This window comes from Tachypleus tridentatus, chromosome 12 (assembly GCF_004210375.1).
Source record: "Tachypleus tridentatus isolate NWPU-2018 chromosome 12, ASM421037v1, whole genome shotgun sequence".
Lineage (NCBI taxonomy): Eukaryota > Metazoa > Arthropoda > Merostomata > Xiphosura > Limulidae > Tachypleus > Tachypleus tridentatus.
Genome location: NC_134836.1, coordinates 118,624,941 through 118,644,727, shown reverse-complemented (window position 1 = coordinate 118,644,727; position 19,787 = coordinate 118,624,941). Strand labels below are relative to the sequence as shown.

The 19,787-nt window shown below is 35.4% G+C and overlaps 1 protein-coding gene across 2 annotated transcripts in view; it reads left to right on the top strand.

Annotated features, from left to right (window-relative positions):
• The window catches only part of LOC143234490 (lysosomal cholesterol signaling protein-like), a 105,421-nt gene extending 92,184 nt beyond the window's left edge, over positions 1–13,237 (top strand). For both annotated transcript variants that reach the window (XM_076471883.1, XM_076471882.1), the window contains 2 exons: positions 11,622–11,762; positions 13,000–13,237. The gene's annotated coding sequence lies outside the window, so the exon portion shown is untranslated. The remainder of the gene's footprint in view (positions 1–11,621; positions 11,763–12,999) is intronic.
• The last annotated feature ends 6,550 nt before the right edge of the window (positions 13,238–19,787 follow it).

The following is a 19,787-nucleotide window of genomic DNA, read 5'->3' as shown; positions in this document are numbered from 1 at the left end:
ATACAGTGTTGTCAACATAATATTGTTGTTTCTTCATTGTGACACAGTGTTGTCAACATAATATTGTTGTTTCTTCATTGTGACACACTGTTGTCAACGTAATGTTGTTTCTTCATTGTTACACAGTGTTGTCAACATGATATTGTTGTTTCTTCATTGTGACACAGTGTTGTGAACATAATGTTGTTTCTTCATTGTGATACAGTGTTGTCAACGTAATATTGTTGTTTCTTCATTGTGATACAGTGTTGTCAACGTAATGTTGTTTCTTCATTGTGATACAGTGTTGTCAACATAATATTGTTGTTTCTTCATTGTGATACAGTGTTGTCAACATAATATTGTTGTTTCTTCATTGTGATACAGTGTTGTCAACATAATATTGTTGTTTCTTCATTGTGACACACTGTTGTCAACATAATATTGTTGTTTCTTCATTGTGATACAGTGTTGTCAACGTAATATTGTTGTTTCTTCATTGTGATACAGTGTTGTCAACATAATATTGTTGTTTCTTCATTGTGACACAGTGTTGTCAACGTAATATTGTTGTTTCTTCATTGTGATACAGTGTTGTCAACGTAATATTGTTGTTTCTTCATTGTGATACAGTGTTGTCAACGTAATATTGTTGTTTCTTCATTGTGACACAGTGTTGTCAACGTAATATTGTTGTTTCTTCATTGTGATACAGTGTTGTCAACGTAATATTGTTGTTTCTTCATTGTGATACAGTGTTGTCAACGTAATGTTGTTTCTTCATTGTGATACAGTGTTGTCAACGTAATATTGTTGTTTCTTCATTGTGACACAGTGTTGTCAACGTAATATTGTTGTTTCTTCATTGTGATACAGTGTTGTCAACGTAATGTTGTTTCTTCATTGTGACACAGTGTTGTGAACATAATGTTGTTTCTTCATTGTGATACAGTGTTGTCAACATAATATGTTTAATGTTGTTTCTTCATTGTGATACAGTGTTGTCAACATAATATTGTTGTTTCTTCATTGTGATACAGTGTTGTCAACGTAATATTGTTGTTTCTTCATTGTGATACAGTGTTGTCAACGTAATGTTGTTTCTTCATTGTGATACAGTGTTGTCAACGTAATATTGTTGTTTCTTCATTGTGACACAGTGTTGTCAACGTAATATTGTTGTTTCTTCATTAAGATACAGTGTTGTCAACGTAATGTTGTTTCTTCATTGTGATACAGTGTTGTCAACGTAATATTGTTGTTTCTTCATTGTGATACAGTGTTGTCAACCTAATATTGTTGTTTCTTCATTGTGACACACTGTTGTCAACATATTGTTTCTTCATTGTGACACACTGTTGTCAACATAATGTTGTTTCTTTATTGTGACACACTGTTGTCAACGTAATGTTGTTTCTTCATTGTGATACAGTGTTGTCAATATAATACTGTTGTTTTTTCATTGTGACACAGTGTTGTCAACATAATATTGTTGTTTCTTCATTGTGACACAGTGTTGTCAACGTAATGTTTTTTTTCATTGTGACACAGTGTTGTGAACATAATGTTGTTTCTTCATTGTGACACACTGTTGTCAACATACTGTTGTTTCTTCATTGTGACACAGTGTTGTCAACATAATATTGTTGTTTCTTCATTGTGATACAGTGTTGTCAACATAATATTGTTGTTTCTTCATTGTGACACAGTGTTGTCAACATAATATTGTTGTTTCTTCATTGTGACACAGTGTTGTCAACGTAATGTTGTTTCTTCATTGTGACACAGTGTTGTCAACATAATATTGTTTCTTCATTGTGACACAGTGTTGTCAACATAATGTTGTTTCTTCATTGTGATACAGTGTTGTCAACGTAATATTGTTGTTTCTTCATTGTGATACAGTGTTGTCAACGTAATGTTGTTTCTTCATTGTGATACAGTGTTGTCAACATAATATTGTTGTTTCTTCATTGTGATACAGTGTTGTCAACATAATATTGTTGTTTCTTCATTGTGATACAGTGTTGTCAACATAATATTGTTGTTTCTTCATTGTGATACAGTGTTGTCAACATAATATTGTTGTTTCTTCATTGTGATACAGTGTTGTCAACATAATATTGTTGTTTCTTCATTGTGACACAGTGTTGTCAACGTAATATTGTTGTTTCTTCATTGTGATACAGTGTTGTCAACGTAATATTGTTGTTTCTTCATTGTGATACAGTGTTGTCAACGTAATATTGTTGTTTCTTCATTGTGACACAGTGTTGTCAACGTAATATTGTTGTTTCTTCATTGTGATACAGTGTTGTCAACGTAATGTTGTTTCTTCATTGTGATACAGTGTTGTCAACGTAATATTGTTGTTTCTTCATTGTGACACAGTGTTGTCAACGTAATATTGTTGTTTCTTCATTGTGATACAGTGTTGTCAACGTAATGTTGTTTCTTCATTGTGACACAGTGTTGTGAACATAATGTTGTTTCTTCATTGTGATACAGTGTTGTCAACATAATATTGTTGTTTCTTCATTGTGATACAGTGTTGTCAACGTAATATTGTTGTTTCTTCATTGTGATACAGTGTTGTCAACGTAATGTTGTTTCTTCATTGTGATACAGTGTTGTCAACGTAATATTGTTGTTTCTTCATTGTGACACAGTGTTGTCAACGTAATATTGTTGTTTCTTCATTGTGATACAGTGTTGTCAACGTAATGTTGTTTCTTCATTGTGATACAGTGTTGTCAACGTAATATTGTTGTTTCTTCATTGTGATACAGTGTTGTCAACGTAATGTTGTTTCTTCATTGTGATACAGTGTTGTCAACGTAATGTTGTTTCTTCATTGTGATACAGTGTTGTCAACGTAATATTGTTGTTTCTTCATTGTGATACAGTGTTGTCAACGTAATATTGTTGTTTCTTCATTGTGATACAGTGTTGTCAACGTAATGTTGTTTCTTCATTGTGATACAGTGTTGTCAACATAATATTGTTGTTTCTTCATTGTGACACACTGTTGTCAACATAATGTTGTTTCTTCATTGTGACACAGTGTTGTCAACATAATGTTGTTTCTTCATTGTGATACAGTGTTGTCAACATAATATTGTTGTTTCTTCATTGTGATACAGTGTTGTCAACGTAATATTGTTGTTTCTTCATTGTGATACAGTGTTGTCAACGTAATATTGTTGTTTCTTCATTGTGATACAGTGTTGTCAACGTAATATTGTTGTTTCTTCATTGTGATACAGTGTTGTCAACGTAATATTGTTGTTTCTTCATTGTGATACAGTGTTGTCAACGTAATATTGTTGTTTCTTCATTGTAATACAGTGTTGTCAACGTAATGTTGTTTCTTCATTGTCATACAGTGTTGTCAACATAATATTGTTGTTTCTTCATTGTGACACAGTGTTGTCAACATAATATTGTTGTTTCTTTATTGTGACACACTGTTGTCAACATAATGTTGTTTCTTCATTGTGACACAGTAATGTCAACATAATGTTGTTTCTTCATTGTGATACAGTGTTGTCAACATAATATTGTTGTTTCTTCATTGTGACACACTGTTGTCAACATAATGTTGTTTTTTCATTGTGACACAGTGTTGTCAACATAATGTTGTTTCTTCATTGTGACACAGTGTTGTCAACATAATATTGTTGTTTCTTCATTGTGATACAGTGTTGTCAACGTAATGTTGTTTCTTCATTGTGATACAGTGTTGTCAACATAATTGTTGTTTCTTCATTGTGACACAGTGTTGTCAACATAATATTGTTGTTTTTCATTGTGACACAGTGTTGTCAACGTAATGTTGTTTCTTCATTGTGACACAGTGTTGTCAACATAATATTGTTGTTTCTTCATTGTGATACAGTGTTGTCAACGTAATGTTGTTTCTTCATTGTGACACAGTGTTGTGAACATAATGTTGTTTCTTCATTGTGATACAGTGTTGTCAACATAATATTGTTGTTTCTTCATTGTGACACAGTGTTGTCAACATAATATTGTTGTTTCTTCATTGTGATACAGTGTTGTCAACATAATATTGTTGTTTCTTCATTGTGGTACACTGTTGTCAACATAATGTTGTTTTTTCATTGTGACACAGTGTTGTCAACATAATGTTGTTTCTTCATTGTGACACAGTGTTGTCAACATAATGTTGTTTCTTCATTGTGATACAGTGTTGTCAACGTAATATTGTTGTTTCTTCATTGTGATACAGTGTTGGCAACGTAATGTTGTTTCTTCATTGTGACACAGTGTTGTCAACATAATATTGTTGTTTCTTCATTGTGACACAGTGTTGTCAACATAATATTGTTGTTTCTTCATTGTGACACAGTGTTGTCAACGTAATATTGTTGTTTCTTCATTGTGACACAGTGTTGTCAACATAATATTGTTGTTTCTTCATTGTGACACAGTGTTGTCAACGTAATGTTGTTTCTTCATTGTGATACAGTGTTGTCAACGTAATATTGTTGTTTCTTCATTGTGACACAGTGTTGTCAACGTAATATTGTTGTTGTCAAGTGTTGTTATATTGTTGTTTCTTCATTGTGACACAGTGTTGTCAACATAATGTTGTTTCTTCATTGTGATACAGTGTTGTCAACGTAATATTGTTGTTTCTTCATTGTGATACAGTGTTGTCAACGTAATATTGTTGTTTCTTCATTGTGATACAGTGTTGTCAACGTAATATTGTTGTTTCTTCATTGTGATACAGTGTTGTCAACGTAATATTGTTGTTTCTTCATTGTGATACAGTGTTGTCAACGTAATATTGTTGTTTCTTCATTGTGATACAGTGTTGTCAACGTAATATTGTTGTTTCTTCATTGTACAGTGTTGTCAACATAATATTGTTGTTTCTTCATTGTGATACAGTGTTGTCAACATAATGTTGTTTCTTCATTGTGACACAGTGTTGTCAACATAATGTTGTTTCTTCATTGTGATACAGTGTTGTCAACATAATATTGTTGTTTCTTCATTGTGACACAGTGTTGTCAACGTAATATTGTTTCTTCATTGTGATACAGTGTTGTCAACGTAATGTTGTTTCTTCATTGTGATACAGTGTTGTCAACGTAATGTTGTTTCTTCATTGTGATACAGTGTTGTCAACGTAATATTGTTGTTTCTTCATTGTGACACAGTGTTGTCAACATAATATTGTTGTTTCTTCATTGTGATACAGTGTTGTCAACGTAATATTGTTGTTTCTTCATTGTGACACAGTGTTGTCAACGTAATATTGTTGTTTCTTCATTGTGATACAGTGTTGTCAACGTAATATTGTTGTTTCTTCATTGTGATACAGTGTTGTCAACGTAATATTGTTGTTTCTTCATTGTGATACAGTGTTGTCAACGTAATATTGTTGTTTCTTCATTGTAATACAGTGTTGTCAACGTAATGTTGTTTCTTCATTGTGACACAGTGTTGTCAACATAATATTGTTGTTTCTTCATTGTGATACAGTGTTGTCAACGTAATGTTGTTTCTTCATTGTGATACAGTGTTGTCAACGTAATGTTGTTTCTTCATTGTGATACAGTGTTGTCAACGTAATATTGTTGTTTCTTCATTGTGACACAGTGTTGTCAACGTAATATTGTTGTTTCTTCATTGTGATACAGTGTTGTCAACGTAATGTTGTTTCTTCATTGTGATACAGTGTTGTCAACATAATATTGTTGTTTCTTCATTGTGACACACTGTTGTCAACATAATGTTGTTTCTTCATTGTGACACAGTGTTGTCAACATAATGTTGTTTCTTCATTGTGATACAGTGTTGTCAACATAATATTGTTGTTTCTTCATTGTGATACAGTGTTGTCAACGTAATATTGTTTCTTCATTGTGATACAGTGTTGTCAACGTAATGTTGTTGTTTTCTTCATTGTGATACAGTGTTGTCAACGTAATATTGTTGTTTCTTCATTGTGATACAGTGTTGTCAACATAATATTGTTGTTTCTTCATTGTGACACAGTGTTGTCAACGTAATATTGTTGTTTCTTCATTGTGATACAGTGTTGTCAACGTAATATTGTTGTTTCTTCATTGTGATACAGTGTTGTCAACGTAATATTGTTGTTTCTTCATTGTGATACAGTGTTGTCAACGTAATATTGTTGTTTCTTCATTGTGATACAGTGTTGTCAACGTAATATTGTTGTTTCTTCATTGTGATACAGTGTTGTCAACGTAATGTTGTTGTTTCTTCATTGTGACACAGTGTTGTCAACATAATATTGTTGTTTCTTCATTGTGATACAGTGTTGTCAACGTAATGTTGTTTCTTCATTGTGACACAGTGTTGTGAACATAATGTTGTTTCTTCATTGTGATACAGTGTTGTCAACATAATAGTGTTGTTTCTTCATTGTGACACAGTGTTGTCAACATAATATTGTTGTTTCTTCATTGTGATACAGTGTTGTCAACATAATATTGTTGTTTCTTCATTGTGACACAGTGTTGTCAACATAATGTTGTTTTTTCATTGTGACACAGTGTTGTCAACATAATGTTGTTTCTTCATTGTGACACAGTGTTGTCAACATAATGTTGTTTCTTCATTGTGATACAGTGTTGTCAACGTAATATTGTTGTTTCTTCATTGTGATACAGTGTTGTCAACGTAATGTTGTTTCTTCATTGTGACACACTGTTGTCAACATAACGTTGTTTCTTCATTGTGACACAGTGTTGTCAACATAATATTGTGTTTTTTCATTGTGACACAGTGTTGTCAACGTAATGTTGTTTCTTCATTGTGATACAGTGTTGTCAACATAATATTGTTGTTTCTTCATTGTGACACAGTGTTGTCAACATAATATTGTTGTTTCTTCATTGTGATACAGTGTTGTCAACGTAATGTTGTTTCTTCATTGTGATACAGTGTTGTCAACGTAATATTGTTGTTTCTTCATTGTGATACAGTGTTGTCAACGTAATGTTTCTTCATTGTGATACAGTGTTGTCAACATAATATTGTTGTTTCTTCATTGTGATACAGTGTTGTCAACATAATATTGTTGTTTCTTCATTGTGATACAGTGTTGTCAACATAATATTGTTGTTTCTTCATTGTGACACACTGTTGTCAACATAATATTGTTGTTTCTTCATTGTGATACAGTGTTGTCAACGTAATATTGTTGTTTCTTCATTGTGATACAGTGTTGTCAACATAATATTGTTGTTTCTTCATTGTGACACAGTGTTGTCAACGTAATATTGTTGTTTCTTCATTGTGATACAGTGTTGTCAACGTAATATTGTTGTTTCTTCATTGTGACACAGTGTTGTCAACATAATATTGTTGTTTCTTCATTGTGATACAGTGTTGTCAACATAATATTGTTGTTTCTTCATTGTGACACACTGTTGTCAACATAATGTTGTTTCTTCATTGTGACACAGTGTTGTCAACATAATGTTGTTTCTTCATTGTGATACAGTGTTGTCAACATAATATTGTTGTTTCTTCATTGTGACACAGTGTTGTCAACGTAATGTTGTTGTTTCTTCATTGTGACACAGTGTTGTCAATATAATGTTGTTTCTTCATTGTGACACAGTGTTGTCAACATAATGTTGTTGTTTCTTCATTGTGATACAGTGTTGTCAACATAATATTGTTGTTTCTTCATTGTGATACAGTGTTGTCAACGTAATGTTGTTTCTTCATTGTGACACAGTGTTGTCAACATAATATTGTTGTTTCTTCATTGTGATACAGTGTTGTCAACGTAATGTTGTTTCTTCATTGTGACACAGTGTTGTCAACATAATATTGTTGTTTCTTCATTGTGATACAGTGTTGTCAACATAATGTTGTTTCTTCATTGTGACACAGTGTTGTCAACATAATATTGTTGTTTCTTCATTGTGATACAGTGTTGTCAACATAATATTGTTGTTTCTTCATTGTGACACACTGTTGTCAACATAATGTTGTTTTTTCATTGTGACACAGTGTTGTCAACATAATGTTGTTTCTTCATTGTGACACAGTGTTGTCAACATAATGTTGTTTCTTCATTGTGATACAGTGTTGTCAACGTAATATTGTTGTTTCTTCATTGTGATACAGTGTTGTCAACGTAATGTTGTTTCTTCATTGTGACACACTGTTGTCAACATAACGTTGTTTCTTCATTGTGACACAGTGTTGTCAACATAATATTGTTTTTTTTTCATTGTGACACACTGTTGTCAACGTAATGTTGTTTCTTCATTGTGACTCAGTGTTGTCAACATAATATTGTTGTTTCTTCATTGTGATACAGTGTTGTCAACATAATGTTGTTTCTTCATTGTGACACAGTGTTGTGAACATAATGTTGTTTCTTCATTGTGATACAGTGTTGTCAACATAATATTGTTGTTTCTTCATTGTGATACAGTGTTGTCAACATAATATTGTTGTTTCTTCATTGTGATACAGTGTTGTCAACATAATATTGTTGTTTCTTCATTGTGACACAGTGTTGTCAACGTAATATTGTTGTTTCTTCATTGTGATACAGTGTTGTCAACGTAATGTTGTTTCTTCATTGTGATACAGTGTTGTCAACATAATATTGTTGTTTCTTCATTGTGACACAGTGTTGTCAACATAATATTGTTGTTTCTTCATTGTGACACAGTGTTGTCAACGTAATATTGTTGTTTCTTCATTGTGACACAGTGTTGTCAACATAATATTGTTGTTTCTTCATTGTGACACAGTGTTGTCAACGTAATATTGTTGTTTCTTCATTGTGACACAGTGTTGTCAACGTAATATTGTTGTTTCTTCATTGTGACACAGTGTTGTCAACGTAATATTGTTGTTTCTTCATTGTGACACAGCTTTGTCATCGTAATATTGTTGTTTTTTCATTGTGACACAGTGTTGTCAACATAATATTGTTGTTTCTTCATTGTGACACACTGTTGTCAACGTAATGTTGTTTCTTCATTGTGACACAGTGTTGTCAACGTAATGTTGTTTCTTCATTGTGACACAGTGTTGTCAACATAATGTTGTTTCTTCATTGTGACACACTGTTGTCAACATAATATTGTTGTTTCTTCATTGTGACACACTGTTGTCAACATAATATTGTTGTTTCTTCATTGTGACACAGTGTTGTCAACATAATATTGTTGTTTCTTCATTGTGACACAGTGTTGTCAACATAATATTGTTGTTTCTTCATTGTGACACAGTGTTGTCAACATAATATTGTTGTTTCTTCATTGTGACACATTGTTGTCAACATAATATTGTTGTTTCTTCATTGTGACACAATGTTGTCAACATAATATTGTTGTTTCTACATTGTGACACAGTGTTGTCAACGTAATATTGTTTCTTCATTGTGACACACTGTTGTCAACATTATATTGTTGTTTCTTCATTGTGACACACTGTTGTCAACGTAATGTTGTTTCTTCATTGTGACACAGTGTTGTCAACGTAATGTTGTTTCTTCATTGTGACACAGTGTTGTCAACATAATATTGTTTCTTCATTGTGACACACTGTTGTCAACATAATATTGTTGTTTCTTCATTGTGACACACTGTTGTCAACATAATATTGTTGTTTTTTCATTGTGACACAATGTTGTCAACATAATATTGTTGTTTCTACATTGTGACATAGTGTTGTTAACGTAAAGGATGTTTCTCACTTCTGACGTATTGTCGTCTTAGTATAATGTGGAGCCCCCCTCTGGTACAGCGGTATGTCTTCGGATTTACAACGCTAAAATCAGGGGTTCGATTCCCCTCGGTGGACTTTGAGATAGCCCTTTGTGGCTTTGCTATACGAAAAAAAAACCCACACACATACACACGGTATGATGTTGCGTATATTACATGAATTCTTATTCTATCATCATGTTTTCCATATTTTGTATACAATTGTGATGAAACGTATATAAAGTAAAAAAAACGTACCCTGTTAATAACTATGTTTGTATTTATATTTGGCAACTCATATTCTGCTAGAAGCGACATCTGCCACTTTAGATAATGCTGTTTAAGCTACTTACGTGCTAACCGATTACCCCTGGGATTTGTGCACAGCAGTAAATACGGCTGGGTTCGGGAATGGAGTGCCTCATCTAGCTAGCTTTCAGAAAGTGGTAACATTGTTACTGTGTAGAACATTTTGTAAATTTATTTTTTTTTGTTTAGTTTCTACCTGGTAACTGGATGTCTTGACGTTGTTCGTTATATCTAAAATGAGATTTATAGACTCGATTATTTGATAAACCTTTCTTTACTACATATGCTCAACGAAACTACAGTTTTGTCGGGTATCTGTTGTCTCACGATTGTGTGTTATTTTTGATGATCTGGGCCAAATGTCGCCTCTAGAGATGTCCAGACTAGCAGAAAGACAGTTGCTCTATATCACCCACCAAATGTGAAGTATACTGACACCTCATAATGCTCCCACGACCAATAGGGGGCGAGCATGTTCGATGAAGGGATTCGGACCTGCAATCCGCACGGTAGGAGTCAAATGCCCTAACCACCAGGCCTCGCCAGGCAATTTTATATTGATTAAACCCTGTTTTCGATCCCTGATCCATTTCTCCACTAGATTTGAGTTTCGACATAACGGAGAGTCTTTTTTGGGAAACAAGCTTTTCATTACTGCTCATTCACGTACACTATTAAATACAACCCTTCAAACGACAGGTGTCGCTACCTGTCAGACGTCTCAAAATAAGAGCCTCCAAATATAGGGTAAGGGAATGAGGAGTAAACGCCCGGGAGAATATTTTTCTTGGGAGAGGGAGATGAAAACTACAGTTCATGTTCATATTGTGCCTAAAGGGCGCGCCGCACTTGTAAATTCGACGCCCTTATTCTGTGTCGCTGTGTTTTTACGAGCAGGATATTCTTACTTTTGGTTATTAAACTGAGGATAAAGACGAAAGTCGTACACAAAGTATAAACTCCAGTTCCTTGGCAATATTTTATTACTTTTACTTTTATATTTGACCTGGCAAGGCCTGCTGGTTAAGGCACTCGACGACTTAGAATCTGCGGGTCGTGGGTTCGTATCTCGTTACCGACAATACCGCTTCCTCGCCCAGAGAACGTTATAGCATGACGGTCAATCCCACCGTTTGTTTATAAAACGTAACACAAGAGTGGCTGTTGTTGATTACTCGCTTTCCCTCTAGTCCATAACTTCAGTCCCCATCCAGTGGCACAACAGTATGTCTGCGGACTTAAAACGCAAAAAACCTAGATTCGATACCCGTGGTGAGCAGAGCACAGACAGCCAATTGTGTAGCTTTGTGCCGAATGTCAATCCAACAATAACTCCAGAATTAGGGAGTCTAGTTCAGGAAATTCAACAGACTTCGTATTCTTACAATACCGATTCTGTGATTGGTGGATTTTACCTTATAGAAGATAATTTCATGTTTTGAAGTTTGTTGGGTTGGTCAAATTATAAGCTTCATAGTTCTGAAGATACTGCACCCAGCTCAATAAAATTATGTATATTCAAATAGACACTTATTTCTGTTCTTTTAATTTGTGGATCTACGATTACGTTTGCGATTTGTTTCATTTCAGGATAAAGCGTTTGGGATATAATAACGTCACATCAGAGGTCGCAACTACCAGTGACCTAGATGTCGAGACAAAGTTTATCTGCACCCAGTTTCTCACCTACCACCGAGACAGTTATATCCGAAGTTTATCTCAGGTCACCTGGTGAGTAAAAAATGAACTTGTTTGATATAACCGCTTCGTGACAGTCACGGGAGCTGGTTTCCAGCGTTGTAAGTCCGGGCGTTTCGGAAGCTTACATTATGCTCTATTCTCTTTAAAGTTGTTATAAATCTTAATGATCCTTTAGACCACAACCAGCGATCGCAGAGTGCGGTTGTTGTTGCTGTTTTTCTTGACGTAAGTTTGATTCTTTTTCCACTCTGAAATTCTACTCTTTGTAAAATGGATTATTAAAACAAAACACTTGTAATTAAAAAAGGGATTTTGACGAGTTTATTAGTTTTATTTTTAGATAGGCCTAACCGGGCCTGGTGGTTAGGGTATTCGACTCGGAACCTGCAGACTGTGGGACTAAAGCTTGTAACCGAACATGCCCGCTCTTTCAGCATGAAGGCGTTATAATGTGACGACCAAGTCCCTCTGGTCCTTGATTAAAGAAAAAACCTAAAAGTTGACAGCGAGTGGTGTGAACTAGTCAATCACTTCAAGATGACTAACTCAGCGTAGAAAGGCTTCGAGTGGTTTTACGCGAAATTCAGCAAAAAGGAAACTAACCGTCTTTCTATTAGACATTCCAGGGGAACGTTGTCTAATTTTAAAACTACTTCAAATAAAAATACACAATGTACAAAGTAGAAGCAAAATTTTCGAAATTTCTACTTGTCGGTTTGTTAGTTCTGGTTTAATATTGGAAATTAGAGTCAATCTCTTTACTTCTTGTGAGGGCCTGGCATGGCCTAGCGCATTAAGGCGTGCGCTTCGTAATCTGAGGGTCGCGGGTTCGCGCCCGAGTCGCGCCAAACATGCTCGCCCTCCCAGCCGTGGGGGGCGTTATAATGTGACGATCAATCCCACTATTCGTTGGTAAAAGAGTAGCCCAAGAGTTAGCGGTGGGTGGTGATGACTAGCTGCCGCCTTTTCCCTCCAGTCTATTACCGATAAATTAGGGACGGCTAGCGCAGATAGCCCTTGAGTAGCTTTATGCGAAATTCCAAAACAAACAAACAAACAAATACTTCTTGTGAGGGTTGTTGAAAATACGTCACATTACAATATACATGTTACTATTATTATTAGTGTTAACACGAGTTAATGTAAGATATGGCTGTGTTTATATAAGTTGTACCTGGCTCTTGTCAAAAATTTGTTATTTGTTAGATAAAAACAAAGGACATAAACGTAAATGTCTGGTAACAATATTAATTTGCTTTAATTACAGTCGTATGGGTCAATCCGGAGCTTTGGTGTTTAACGGAAAATATTTGCTGAAATGGCTAGTGAGTGTTGGAGCCGCCAGGGGTCGTAAAGAGGCCGAGGAGTACACACGACAGCTACTAAATGGACAAGTTCTTTGTCCTCTAAGCAACGACTCGAAGGTGTCTTTGAAGGAAGACATTTTCTTCTTTAAATAGAAGAACAGTGTAATCCACTTCCCTTATTAAATCAAAGATAAAAAATAATCTTTCATTCCTCTATTTTTCTCTCACAATAGCTCAATAAGTGAGAAGTTACAAGGTGAGTAGAGTATTACTTCGAGTGCGTTCCACAAAATATTTCCTGTGCTTTAAGCTCTAGGTGCGTTATAAGAGTAATAGTTGTTAGTGGTAGGACGCTCTTTATTGTTGAGCATAACACCTAGTTATCTTTATCTTCTACAAGCCCATTCCCTTGGCAGTGGTTTCGCTATAGTTATAAGAACATAAGTTCTAATGTTATAAGAGTGATAGTTGTTAGTGGTAGGACGCTCTTTATTGTTGACTATTCTGTAATTATTAGTTCAACATTAGTATTTTACTCCAGAAACACAAATTGTGTGGCAGTAAGTCTACGGAATTGCAACGCTAAAATCCGGGTCTCGATCCTTTCCGGTGGACAATAACAAAGCTTATTGTGGCTTTGCTCCAAAACAAACAAAGTAAAGCTATTAATATTAACCGTCGTAATTTTTAATTTTGAACTGCGTGTCAGAGGGAAGTTCACCTATTAGCAGTATTCTACTGTTCACCATTCACCTTAAGGGATTGACTGTCACTTTTAAAGGACCCACAGCTTGAAATGTGAGTAACATGCTGTGATTTCGAAATTCACAGCTCTCCCACAGGGCCGCGCTCTTCAGTAAAGAACAAATTATTAATTTTTTTGTGAAATTCACACAACCATTTAGTGGAAGTTGAAATAAGATTATTCAACATATATATATATTCACACTTTGGAATAATAAAACATAAGAGATAATTTTAGATATTTCTTAATAACAAAACGTTATGAAACAACAAGGAATAATATGTCTCCACAAAAGTCGACTAACTCACAGTTACTGATGTCAGCGTCTTCCCCAGATCGGTTTGATTGCAACATCTGGTAACAACAAGGTCAAATTTCTAAAGAAAGCTGCCCAATGCTATCCAACTAATAAGGAAAATCAGACATTTTGTTTCTTTGGAAAGCCAGCTTGTATCGCTGATCGATAGTTTAAGGAGAAACGAAACGTCTAATCAGAGTTAATTTCTACAGCGACTTTTAATCAGTAGGTAACACATATAATAAAGAGTCTCCAATTTTCTACATGTCAGAGCCAAATTGCTTATGTAACTTTACTGTTTGAACTGGTAATGCTAAGTGGAATCCACCCTTCTCTTGTAAAAGTCCAGTAAAATAAGAAGATGTTAAAATTAAACGACACAAGATGATGATAAACATTGTTATTAAAATAAACATTTTAGGTATATAAACAATGAAATATTCAACTAAAGCTATTTTTGTGCAGTGCTGTACATGTTAATAATAGTTCAGCTTAAACCCCAATGATCGTAATAACATTATCTTATTAAGTGTTTTTAAACAGTGTTTATCAACCCGATGTATCTCAAGGGTTGCTTAGTTATTTGCTGCAGTTGTAAAGGCCCACACTCGTCACTTGATGTAACTCATAATTGTTCGGGCCCACAGCTATCCCTAACTGTACGTCTCATGGCTTAACGGTTGAAAATCACAGTTCTAAAGTAAGCTTCAGACACGAGTTCAGAAATACTGGTAATATTAGAGGTTTCAAATCCCTGTTTGTGGCATTTAAACGCGCATAGAGTCAGTACTTATGCAAAGTTTATCACCAACCAAACACTTGTTCGAAATAATTATTAAACAGGTTTGCACTATTATACACATGTTGAACTAATTATTAAACATATGTTAAACTAATTATTAAACAGGTTTGCACTGTTATACAAATGTTGAACTAATTATTAAACAGGTGTTAAACTAATTGTTTAACAAATGTGATTTTTCGTTAAATTACAAACCGGCGAGTGTGTGTTTTGATTTAGCAAAGCCACCTCGGGCTCTATCTGCTGAGTCCACCGAGGGGAATCGAACTTCTGATTTTAGCGTTGTAAATACGTAGACTTACCGCTGTAATAGCGGGGGACTTACAAACGCTAAAACTTTAATGTATAATCGAGTTTGACAAACATTGTTACGACTGTCTATTTAAGAAATTTTCCTGTATCGTATGAAGTAAATTATAGGGCGAAAGAAAATGTAACAACTTCTATATAGTGTGTCCCTCCGGTGACTGAGCTATAAATTAGGTTTGTTAGAACACATTATCTAACTTTGCTCTTAATAAAATGTAAAAGAAAAATAGAAGAATTTATATGTAATGTGAAGGAAAATATAGTGTGGAAGAAAATGTAACAGTGTTAACGGTGTGAAGAAAATACAACTGTTTATGGTGTAAAGTGTCTTCCACCCACAAACAAAAAGTCGTGTTTAGCTTTTAAAGGAAAGACTTTAAACTTTCCAAAACTGGGTTGTTCAGGGATAATGTTATTCCCCACACACAAGATCGGGGAATTAGTAATTATACTTTTAGCGAATGTCTGATAGACGAAGACGAAAGTCAGTGGTTTCGTTGATGAAGACGACATTGACATTATGACGTTGATTGGAAGAAGCAGGTTAACAGTGTTCGAACAAAGTACGTCACATCGGACGTCCTTTTAACAGTGCCACCTGGTGGCTGGGATTAAAGGATCCAAAGGTGTCAGGAAATTTGATGGGGGAGGGGTTAATGGGAGAACCCGAACAGTCTACCTGTCTTCTGCCCAGATCGGAAAAAGAAATGGTATAAATGGATTCCATCCACACACATCGAACGACAGTTAGCAGAATGAGCGAACACTTGCTCCCTCTGGTGATTCAGCTGTAAATTTCTGGGCTTGTAACGCTACATGTTAAATGGTGTCGTTTCGGTCAAAATATGATTTAACAAATAAAGCAACAGACAGAAACCCCTGTCGTTTGAACTCGCCTCTCACACCTCAACAAGAATTTATTTAAAATCCTCCTTTTGGTGGAGACGGATGACATTTTGACTCATGAACACGAGTCTACAAAGGGTTTGGGATGTAGTTGGAATTAGTGATATCATAGCTTCTAGGATTGGCAGGGAGAACTCCTTAGGACTACTACACTTTGATCACATCCATTATACATCACACGAAACGTTTCTACCTGGATCTAATAAAAAAAAAAAAAAAAACAAGTACCAGTCGAGCTATTTGTATATATTTTTCCCTTTTCCGTCTAATAAGCTTTCAACTATACTATTTTAGTGATAACGAGAAATTGACTTGAAGTCAAAATATATCTCAAGACAGCTGGTATGGGTATTAACACTTTTACCAATATAAAGCAGAGAACAACGTTTCGACCTAAGAAAGTCGATACGCCGTTCTCCGCTCTATTAGTGAAAGCGTTGCTACTGATACCAGCCGTCCTGAGATAGAGTTATACTATCGTAGCTTCCAGTATCTATATGTTAGTTACAGCATTGTTTGCTAACTACGGGCCTCACCTCGAGCTATCAATAAAGCGATCTTTATTTTATGACCTGACATGGCCAAGTGGTTAAGGGACTCGACTCGTAATCCGAGGGTCGCGGGTTCGAATCCCCTTCAGACCAAACATGCTCGTCCTTTCAGCCGTGGGGGCGTTACAATGTGATGGTCAATCCCACTATTCGTTGGCAAACGAGTAGCCAGTACAAGAGTTGGCGGGGGATGATGATGACTAGCTGCCTCCCTCTAGTCTTATATTGCTAAATTAAGGATGTCTAGCGCAGATAGCCCTTGTGTAGCTTTGCGCGAAACTCAAACTAAAAATAAACTTTATTTCTTCACGTGCAAGAAGTACCGAACCGATAGATGTGGCGCCACCTGGTATTATGAACTATACTTACCCAATAGTTCTGGTTTTTAATGAGTAAAATTTCTAAACATTTCGATTTTGGTGAAATGTTTAACATTTGTAAAGGTATTTTCAAGTCATTCAGCCTAGGGGCGCTGTAATGTTACGATCAATCCTGTTATTTGTCGGGAAAAGTATTAACGGTGGTGCCTTCCCTCTAATCTTACACTGTTAAATTAGGGACGACTAGTAGACAGACAGCGCTCGTGTAGTTTTGCGCGAAATTAAAAAACAAAATAAAAGTATCTCCTATCTTGATGGGTGAAAAGTCAAGTTAACACTTATAAAACTAAATTTCGTGATTCGATTCCCATAGTAAAATCAACATTGTATAATAAAGTGATTTTTTCTTTAAAAAAGTGAAACGAACATCTTAAAATAAAAAACATCGCAACAAGTTGGGAAAATACATATATTTGCTTTTTTTCGTATTTTAAAAAACGCGCTCCGTATTTTTAGTCGCAGTTCTGCTACACAGCGACACAATTGAGTGTCTTCACGCTGCCCTCACGGAGGACCGAACCCCGTATTTTAGCGTTATAAGTTAGTAAACTCAACGTCGACTCACTGACACTTGTAAGAGTGAAGGTCAAATATCACTATTAGATCGGACAAGAGTGACCCAAGAGTTGGTGGTTGGTTTTGTTTATCAGCTGCCTTTCCTCTGGTCTGTCGGTTCGGAATTCTCAAATAAACTTTTTGTGTTAGCAACTCTTTTAGTGAGATAAAACGTTTGACGTTGGTCTGTCTCATCAGTGAGTTTCCATTGGAAATTTGTGTAGTAAATGTACATTGTGTGCGTATCTTTTTGTTATAGTAAGGCCACCGCGATTTATCTGCTACGTTCCTAGGGAAATCGAACCCGTAATTTTAGCGTTGTAGCTCCTTCGACTTACGGCTGTCCTACCTGGGGTCTAAACTTGCAAACGTACATAACAATGTTTGTGATCATTTTTGAATCTGTGTTGTGATAATAGTTTATTTAAAACACAAGTTTAAATTCTCTGCTTTTATCGTATAATTACTTCGTCTTTGCTCAAAATAATGTACAACATTGTAGTTTTTAAATATTAAGTGATATATTTAACAGGTTTACTACGTGATTTCAATCAACCAACTGGTTGTTTTCTTCAACCGTTTGGACAGTTAGCGATTAGGGCTAATGTTCCATAAAACCAGTCAACTAGCCAATAGTTAGTGATTAGTATTTCTGAAAGCGGTCTACTAGCTAGAAATTAATGTTCAGGAATATTATTTCCTGAAACCTGTCTATTATAAAGAAATAAGTCGAGTGAAAAGCCAGGTTAACCACCTATGAAATAACATAAAGAAATAGGTCGAGTGAAAAGCCAGGTTAACCACCTATGAAATAACATAAAGAAACAAGTCGAGTGAAAAGCCAGGTTAACCACCTATGAAATAACATAAAGAAATAGGTCGAGTGAAAAGCCAGGTTAACCACCTATGAAATAATATAAAGAAATAGGTCGAGTGAAAAGCCAGGTTAACCACCTATGAAATAACATAAAGAAATAGGTCGAGTGAAAAGCCAGGTTAACCACCTATGAAATAAGTCTCTTTCATTACAAATTGTCTTTTTTAAAGCTTCTAGTTTAATTTGAATTTTCTTAACGTTCAAGCTACGTCATTCGAACCTTTCACGGTCTCGATTTTTCACATAAAACAACCATTCATGTTTTTCCATACGCAACATGTTAATTTAGTGTGTAACCCTATAACAACCGAAGGCTCCATTTGTAAACTTTTTCCACAATTGGTTATGCACTAACCTGTTTGTGAAGCTGTGACGTTGAGGGTTACGGAATTTATAAAAAAAAAATCTAAAGAAAAAATGTTATCGCTAGTACTACAATTAATCACACGTGAATGTTGAAACAGCAAGTGGACCTGTAGTGCACAGTGTGTAAACAATTGAATATCCTTAGTGTTCACGTGTTACGTAAAGAGATTCACCCACCTTTCCTTCATATCATCGCGATGGGTTTGTTTTAATGTCGACAATGAAGGGGCAGGAAACTGTTACTGTATTGTTTGTTTGTAATACAGTGAGGGGGCAGTAAACTGTTACTGTATTGTTTGTTTGTAATACAGTGAGGGGGCAGTAAACTGTTACTGTATTGTTTGTTTGTAATACAGTGAGGGGGCAGTAAACTGTTACTGTATTGTTTGTTTGTAATCTCACACAAGGCTACGAGGATCATCTACGCTAGTCGTCCCTAATTTAGCAGTGTAAGTCTGGAGGGAAGGCAGCCAGTCATTACCACCCGCCGCCAACTCTTGGGCTACTCTTTTACCAACGAATAGTGGGATTGACCGTAACATTATAACGCCTACACTGCTGAAAGAACGAGCGTAGTTCGTGTGAAGGGGATTCGAACCTACGACCCTCAGATCACTAGTCGAGCCCATTACTGTACTCATAGCTCTGAAAAAAACAGACCAAACAAAATCGAAACTTGAATACATTGTTGGGTAAAGGTTGGAGACTGATCTATTGTTTTCTCTTCAATATTCCAGCTACGTTATTCGTACAGTAAATCACGTATTTTGATTCTAGTCAACGAGTGTATAAGTTATTTCCTAACGTGAAGAACATCCACAAAAGCTTGACATATCGTACGTTATGAACTTCTACCACACCAAGACTGAAAGTTTTAGACTTCGAACTACAGGAGAAACGTTCGGACAAAACGGTGACAAAACGTGACCAGCAGTTTGAACAGACGGTACAAGAAGCTG